The 9,294-nt window shown below is 41.2% G+C and overlaps 1 pseudogene; it reads right to left on the reverse strand.

The window, feature by feature from the left end:
• Positions 1-1,392: 1,392 nt before the first annotated feature.
• Positions 1,393-7,841, reverse strand: LOC100454539 (suppressor of cytokine signaling 5-like; annotated as a pseudogene).
• Between the last annotated feature and the right edge of the window lie 1,453 nt (positions 7,842-9,294).

Here is a 9,294-nt window from a genome sequence, read left to right on the forward strand (position 1 = left end):
GCGCCCAGTCACATCAACTTTTTAAAGAATCATATGCAAGACTATATTGCAGCAGCTGTTTTAAGTTAAAGCACTCACTTAAAAACTAATACCTGGCTGGGTGCAGTGGCTCACACCTGTAATCCCAGCACTTTAGGAGGCTGAGGCAGGCGGATCACGAGGTCAGGAGATCAAGACTGTCCTGGCTAACATGGTAAAACCCCGTCTCTACTAAAAATACAAAAAATTAGCCAGGCATGGTGGCGAGCGCCTGTAGTCCCAGGTACTCGGGAGGCTGAGGCAGGAGAATCGCTTGAACCCGGGAGGCAGAGGTTGCAGTGAGCTGAGATCGCGCCACTGCACTCCAGTCGGGGCAACAGAGCAAGACTCCATCTAAAAAACAAACAAAAAAAAAAAACTAATACCTAGGGCCTTTAAATAAAATTCTGCTACTAATTTTATAAGTCCAAACTCTTAAGAATGACTATTTAGAAAACCTGGTTTACTTAACAGTATCTTTTGCAGAAGAGAAAAGAGTCTGACTATAAACTACATCAACATTTAGGTGAAATGCACTATGCCCTTGTGGACAGAAAATTACTTTTTTTTTCCTAAAAGAAAGGCATTATTTTATTTGTATTGGACTTCTAAAGCTTGATTTATAGTAATTATAAGCATCACTACTTTTGGAAGGTTATAGAAAAACTCTTAGAAAAAATAATTTCAAACATTAGTCACATTGTTGAAATACTCATCTGATATTAATAATTTGTTCTTCAGTAAGAAATAGAATTCTTCACAGCAAATGCCCCAGAGTTGCCTCACTCAATTACTACAGCCATTAAAAACCAAACTGTTCGCTAAATAGGCAATCTTGTTTTGTAGTCTTACTCAACACCTGTAGTTTGTTTTTGTTTTTGTTTTTGTTTTGACAGTCTTGCTCTGTCTCCCAGACTGGAGTGCAGTGGAGCAATCTTGGCTCACTGCAACCTCAGCCTCCCAGGTTCCAGCAATTCTCCCACTCAGCCTCCCCAGTAGCTGGGATTACAGGCGCCCACCACCACGCCCAGGTAATTTTTTGTATTTTCAGTAGAGATGGGGTTTCACCACGTTGCTCAGGCTGGTCTCGAACTCCTAAGCTCAAGTGATCTCCCTGCCTCAGCCTCCCAAAGTGCTGGGATTACAGGTGTGAGCCACTGTGCCTGGCCTGAACACCTGTAGTTCTACCCTCTGTTGTACCACTAGGCACTACGTTTATCTGGATAAGTAACAGAAGGTTGCATCTGACAGATACTAACACTAACCTTACACACTGTATGAAAAAACCTAGCACCGTTATGTGTGCTTGCTATAGGTGTACGTCTGATGCACATGAAAGCAGACGAGGTTCACACCCTTTGGGGACAGGAGAGTTTACTTTGCCTTGACTGGTTCTCGTTCTCACTAGCGAACCCTAAATTTTTGTTTATAATGATACTCTTTTTAAAAATCCTGTAACATTGATGGTAAAGGGAGACCATTAATTCCATCATATGTAGTGCACCTGCAGATTACTGTACAACAGATATACTACAGCTAAAAGGGCAAGTCCTATCTAGTAATATAGTAAGCAATGGTTCAAAAAACATGCAATAACTGGGATCTTTATAATGTTCTTTTTTATTAAACTATAAGTGCTGGGATACATGTGCAGAACATGCAGGTTTGTTACATAGGTATACATGTGCCATGGTGGTTTGCTGCACTCATCAACCCATCATCTACATTAGGTATTTCTCCTAATGCTATCCCTCCCCTAGCTCCCCACTCCCCGACAGGCCCTGGTGTGTGATGTTCCCCCCACAACCCCCATGCCATGTCCATGTGTTCTCATTGTTCAATTCCCACTTATGAGTGAGAACATGCGGTGTTTGGTTTTCTGTTCCTGTGTTAGTTTGCTGAGAATGATGGTTTCCAGCTTCATCCATGTCCCCGCAAAGGACATGAACTCATCATTTTTTTATGGCTGCTATAATGTTCTTAAAGTCCTGTTACAGTGGAGGAGTGAAATAAACAGGGGTCATGGGCATCAAAACCAAAGTTGTGATTACTGCTCAATTCAGGCCTGCAGGGATCTGTTGTAGCCCCAGAAGTTCACAGAGAAGAGGCAGTCCCTTTGCCCAGCTTCCCTGAGCAAAAATGTGTCTTCACATTTCCCTTCTAGAAGGGCTTCTGATTCATAACGGTCCATCACTCTCCAATAACAAGGATTGCCTGTAGTCTGAAGCAGTATCTGTAATCAGCCTGTGTGTGGACTTCCCAAGCTCCCTGTCTGCTAACATGGGCATGTACCTCATGCTGCTTCTGCCCTCCATGGCTGCAAACACAGGGTGGCTGTATCCTCTTTCAGGTCACAATTAGCATGTGGAACTGCAGAACTGTCCCCACTTATTTCAGTCATTCCAGGAGCTAACTTTGGTCCCACTTTATTTAATGGATTAACCTGTGCAGTCGCTTCAAACATACGCATTTGTGCATCGGGAGGGGGATCAACCCCTTCTTCAATACTAAGCAGTCTTCTCTCTAAACTATCTTCATCTTCTGTAGAAACCAAATATGGGGCTGGGTGAGGTGGCGCACGCCTGTAATCCCAGCACTTTGGGAGGCCGAGGTGTGCCGATCACCTGAGGTCAGGAGTTCAAGAGCAACCTGGCCAACATGGCGAAAATCTATCTCTACTAAAATACACAAAAATTAGCTGGGCGTGGTGGCGGGCATCTGTAATCCCAGCTACTCAGGAGGCTGAGACAGGAGAATCACTTGAACCCAGGAGGCAGAGGTTGCAGCGAGCCAAGGTTGTAGTGAGCCAAGATTACACCACTGCACTCCAGCCTGGGCAATGGATTGAGACTCCGTCTCAAAAAAAAGAAAAAAAAAAACCCAAAGATGGCTCAAATGCATCAAAAAATGTTGAATGTGGGCTCACAGGAGCTGTATGCTGTTTAATCAAATGCCATTTGGGGGATAAATCTGAGCCAGCAGGAAAAGGGCATTTCTCCAGCATTAATTCAGAAAAATAGATTTTTCTTTTATTGGAAAAGAGAGGCTTTGACTGCTTGTTATAAGTTCTCATGGGAAAACACAAGCCCACAGTATCCTGCAACCTGTCTCAGAGAGCGACTTCCCTACAGTTCTTCTGGAAACATTGTCCATGTCCTGTACAGAGCTTAGCACCTCTCTCTCTTTTGAAGTCCACTTTGAGTTCTACCAAACTTTTTTTTTTTTTTTATACTTTAAGTTTTAGGGTACATGTGCACAATGTGAAGGTTAGTTACATATGTATACATGTGTCATGCTGGTGCACTGCACCCACTAACTCGTCATCTAGCATTAGGTATATCTCCTAATGCTATCCCTCCCCCCTCCCCCCACCCCACAACAGTCCCCGGAGTGTGATGTTCCCCTTCCTGTGTCCATGTGTTCTCATTGTTCAATTCCCACCTATGAGTGAGAATATGCGGTGTTTGGTTTTTTGTTCTTGCGATAGTTTACTGAGAATGATGATTTCCAATTTCATCCATGTCCCTACAAAGGACATGAACTCATCATTTTTTATGGCTGCATAGTATTCCATGGTGTATATGTGCCACATTTTCTTAATCCAGTCTATCATTGTTGGACATTTGAGTTGGTTCCAAGTCTTTGCTATTGTGAATAATGCCACAATAAACATATGTGTGCATGTGTCTTTATAGCAGCATGATTTATAGTCCTTTGGGCATATACCCAGTAATGGGATGGCTGGGTCAAATGGTATTTCTAGTTCCAGATCCCTGAGGAATCGCCACACTGACTTCCACAAGGGTTGAACTAGTTTACAGTCCCACCAACAGTGTAAAAGTGTTCCTATTTCTCCACATCCTCTCCAGCACCTGCTGTTTCCTGACTTTTTAATGATTGCCATTCTAACTGGTGTGAGATGGTATCTCATTGTGGTTTTGATTTGCATTTCTCTGATGGCCAGTGATGGTGAGCATTTTTTCATGTGTTTTTTGACTGCATAAATGTCTTCTTTTGAGAAGTGTCTGTTCATGTCCTTTGCCCACTTTTTGATGGGGTTGTTTGTTTTTTTTCTTGTAAATTTGTTGGAGTTCATTGTAGATTCTGGATATTAGCCCTTTGTCAGATGAGTAGGTTGCGAAAATTTTCTCCCATTTTGTAGGTTGCCTGTTCACTCTGATGGTAGTTTCTTTTGCTGTGCAGAAGCTCTTTAGTTGAATTAGATCCCATTTGTCAATTTTGGCTTTTGTTGCCATTGCTTTTGGTGTTTTAGACATGAAGTCCTTGCCCATGCCTATGTCCTGAATGGTAATGCCTAGGTTTTCTTCTAGGGTTTTTATGTTTTTAGGTCTAATGTTTAAGTCTTTAATCCATCTTGAATTGATTTTTGTATAAGGTGTAAGGAAGGGATCCAGTTTCAGCTTTCTCCATATGGCTAGCCAGTTTTCCCAGCACCATTTATTAAATAGGGAATCCTTTCCCCACTGCTTGTTTTTCTCAGGTTTGTCAAAGATCAGATAGTTGTAGATAGGCGGCGTTATTTCTGAGGGCTCTGTTTTGTTCCATTGATCTATATCTCTGTTTTGGTACCAGTACCATTCTGTTTTGGTACCAGTACCATGCTGTTTTGGTTACTGTAGCCTTGCAGTATAGTTTGAAGTCAGGTAGCGTGATGCCTCCAGCTTTGTTCTTTTGGCTTAGGATTGACTTGGCAATGCGGGCTCTTTTTTGGTTCCATATGAACTTTAAAGTAGTTTTTTCCAATTCTGTGAAGAAAGTCATTGGTAGCTTGATGGGGATGGCATTGAATCTGTAAATTACCTTGGGCAGTATGGCCATTTTCATGATATTGATTCTTCCTACCCATGAGCATGGAATGTTCTTCCATTTCTTTGTATCCTCTTTTATTTCCTTGAGCAGCGGTTTGTAGTTCTCCTTGAAGAGGTCCTTCACGTCCCTTGTAAGTTGGATTCCTAGGTATTTTATTCTCTTTGAAGCAATTGTGAATGGGAGTTCACTCATGATTTGGCTCTCTATTTGTCTGTTGTTGGTGTATAAGAATGCTTGTGATTTTTGTACATTGATTTTGTATCCTGAGACTTTGCTGAAGTTGCTTATCAGCTTAAGGAGATTTTGGGCTGAGATGATGGGGTTTTCTAGATATACAATCTTGTCTGCAAACAGGGACAATTTGACTTCCTCTTTTCCTAATTGAATACCCATTATTTCCTTCTCCTGCCTAATTGCCCTGGCCAGAACTTCCAACACTATGTTGAATAGGAGTGGTGAGAGAGGGCATCCCTGTCTTGTGCCAGTTTTCAAACGGAATGCTTCCAGTTTTGCCCATTCAGTATGATATTGGCTGTGGGTTTGTCATAGATAGCTCTTATTATTTTGAGATACGTCCTATCAATACCTAATTTATTGAGAGTTTTTAGCATGAAGGGTTGTTGAATTTTGTCAAAGGCCTTTTCTGCATCTATTGAGATAATCATGTGGTTTTTGTCTTTGGTTCTGTTTATATGCTGGATTACATTTATTGATTTGCATATATTGAACCAGCTTTGCATCCCAGGGATGAAGCCCACTTGATCATGGTGGATAAGCTTTTTGATGTGCTGCTGGATTCGGTTTGCCAGTATTTTATTGAGGATTTTTGCATCAATGTTCATCAAGGATATTGGTCTAAAATTCTCTTTTTTGGTTGTGTCTCTGCCAGGCTTTGGTATCAGGATGATGCTGGCCTCATAAAATGAGTTAGGGAGGATTCCCTCTTTTTCTATTGATTGGAATAGTTTCAGAAGGAATGGTACCAGTTCCTCCTTGTACCTCTGGTAGAATTCGGCTGTGAATCCATCTGGTCCTGGACTCTTTTTGGTTGGTAAGCTATTGATTATTGCCACAATTTCAGCTCCTGTTATTGGTCTATTCAGAGATTCAACTTCTTCCTGGTTTAGTCTTGGGAGCGTGTATGTGTCGAGGAATTTATTATTGCCACAATTTCAGCTCCTGTTATTGGTCTATTCAGAGATTCAACTTCTTCCTGGTTTAGTCTTGGGAGCGTGTATGTGTCGAGGAATTTATCCATTTCTTTTAGATTTTCTAGTTTATTTGCGTAGAGGTGTTTGTAATATTCTCTGATGGTAGTTTGTATTTCTGTGGGATCGGTGGTGATATCCCATTTATCATTTTTTACTGCATCTATTTGATTCTTCTCTCTTTTTTTCTTTATTAGTCTTGCTAGCGGTCTATCAATTTTGTTGATCCTTTCAAAAAACCAGCTCCTGGATTCATTAATTTTTTGAAGGGTTTTTTGTGTCTCTATTTCCTTCAGTTCTGCTCTGATTTTAGTTATTTCTTGCCTTCTGCTAGCTTTTGAATGTGTTTGCTCTTGCTTTTCTAGTTCTTTTAATTGTGATGTTAGGGTGTCAATTTTGGATCTTTCCTGCTTTCTCTTGTGGGCATTTAGTGCTATAAATTTCCCTCTACACACTGCTTTGAATGCATCCCAGAGATTCTGGTATGTTGTGTCTTGGTTCTCATTGGTTTCAAAGAACATCTTTATTTCTGCCTTCATTTCGTTATGTACCCAGTAGTCATTCAGGAGCAGGTTGTTCAGTTTCCATGTAGTTGAGCAGTTTTGAGTGAGATTCTTAATCCTGAGTTCTAGTTTGATTGCACTGTGATCTGAGAGATAGTTTGTTATAATTTCTGTTCTTTTACATTTGCTGAGGAGTGCTTTACTTCCAAGTATGTGGTCAATTTTGGAATAGGTGTGGTGTGGTGCTGAAAAAAATGTATATTCTGTTGATTTGGGGTGGAGAGTTCTGTAGATGTCTATTAGGTCCGCTTGGTGCAGAGCTGAGTTCAATTCTTGGGTATCCTTGTTGACTTTCTGTCTCGTTGATCTGTCTAATGTTGACAGTGGGGTGTTAAAGTCTCCCATTATTAATGTGTGGGAGTCTAAGTCTCTTTGTAGGTCACTCAGGAGTTGCTTTATGAATCTGGGTGCTCCTGTATTGGGTGCATATATATTTAGGATAGTTAGCTCTTCTTGTTGAATTGATCCCTTTACCATTATGTAATGGCCTTCTTTGTCTCTTTTGATCTTCGTTGGTTTAAAGTCTGTTTTATCAGAGACTAGGATTGCAACCCCTGCCTTTTTTTACTTTCCATTTGCTTGGTAGATCTTCCTCCATCCTTTTATTTTGAGCCTATGTGTGTCTCTGCATGTGAGATGGGTTTCCTGAATACAGCACACTGATGGGTCTTGACTCTTTATCCAATTTGCCAGTCTGTGTCTTTTAATTGGAGCATTTAGTCCATTTACATTTAAAGTTAATATTGTTATGTGTGAATTTGATCCTGTCATTATGATGTTAGCTGGTTATTTTGCTCGTTAGTTGATGCAGTTTCTTCCTAGTCTCGATGGTCTTTACATTTTGGCATGATTTTGCAGCGGCTGGTACCGGTTCTACCAAACTTTTTATCAGTATCCAATGAATCCTGGGTCACTGTAACAGAAATGTTTCTCTTCCAACCCCATAGAGCATGTCAAAAGTAGGAATCTGTTTGTGCAAGTCTTGTTCCTGGGGTAACACAAAAATCATTATCCTTTTTGATAATTATTTCAACAATTTGAGGGATTTCAGTGGCACAATGTTGGTTTCTCTTTGAAGAATTCTTTGAAGGGCCTGGCATGCCAGGTGTAAGGCAACATTTTCTCTTAAGGGACTACTTTGTTGCTGAGCAGCTGCGTCTCCTATATTGATATTTTTTCTTTTTGACAAATATCTGTCGGAGTTCATATCCACATTTTCACTACGACTTCCTCCCGCATGACTGAAGACATTCTGTTACCTGTATTTGAAGTTATTCCACATTTTTTCCCACTTTATCCACTGATTATAAAAATCATTCAGGGCATGTGGGGCAGCCTCATCCAAGGCACCTGCAGCAAGGCAGGACGGGCAGAGGCTGCAGTCACCGACAGGGTAAGTCCACCTGCCTTCTGGTGCCACCTGTCCCCTCCGACTGCCCAGCAAGTGCAGCCTGGCTTCCTCCTGACAGAGCTCAGGGACCCCAGCTCTGCTGCTTGCTCCCACCAGGCCCCCACCCATTCCCCAGCCACTTCCCCCTCTTCACCCATTTCCCCTCCCCCCACAATCCCCCACTCCCAAGTCCACAAGTTTTGTTTTTTTGTTTTTGTTGTTGTTTGAGACAGGGTGTTGCTCTGTTGCCTAGGCTGAAGTGCACTGCAGCCTCGACCTCCTGGGCTCAAGCAATCCTCCTACATCAGCCACTTGAGTAGCAGGAACCACAGGCACATGCCGCCATGCCCAGCTAATCTTTTTATTTTTTGTAGAGATGAGGTCTCTCACTATGTTGCCCAGGCTGAAGTCCACCATTTTTAATGAAATGCTGGAACACTTATTGTGGTGTAATTTGCTCATCAAACATTTACTGAGCACTTACTATACATCAGGCACTGCAAATATAGGGATGAAACAAAAACGTCCCTACACTCAAAAAAGTTTACAGGCCAGGCGCAGTGGCTCAGGCCAATAATCCCAGCATTTTGGGAGGCCAAAGCAGGAGAATCACTTGAGACCAGGAGTTCAAGACCAGCCTGGGCAGCATAGTGAGACCTCATCTCTCCAAAAAAAGAAAAAATAAATGTTAATACCTGCAGTGAGGTTGAGGCTGCAGTAAGCCGTGGTTGCACCATTGCAGTCCAGCCTGGGTGACAGCAAGACCCTGTCTCAAAAAAAAACAAAAGTTTACAGATGAGAAAGAAAGAGAAGTAAACACAGGATTACAAAATAATATGAAACATAAAAGAAGCCTAAATAAAAGGAGAGACATATCATTAATGAAAACTTTAATAAACAGAGGGATATATTATGTTCCTGGTTGAGAAAATTTAATAATGTAAAGATATCCGCTCTCCGCAAATTAAGCTGAAATTTCAACATAATCTCAACTAAAATCTCAACAACATTTTTTTGGAGAATGTATTGGCTGATTCTAAAACCTTGTAGAAGGAAAAGTGAACTAGTTAGGCAAGAAACGTCTGAAAACAACAGGGAAGACTTTATCAGGTATCAAAATTATGATAAACCTATAGCAGTAATATAAAAAGTATGATTTTGACATAAGAACAAACATCAGTGAAACAAAATAGATGGTCCAGAAACAGATTCGTGTGTATAAGGGAATTGGGTATATAATAAAGGTGGCATTTCCAGTCATTGGAAAAGTAAATCGTATAGTGAT

This window comes from Pongo abelii, chromosome X (assembly GCF_028885655.2).
Source record: "Pongo abelii isolate AG06213 chromosome X, NHGRI_mPonAbe1-v2.0_pri, whole genome shotgun sequence".
Classification (NCBI taxonomy): Eukaryota; Metazoa; Chordata; class Mammalia; order Primates; family Hominidae; genus Pongo; species Pongo abelii.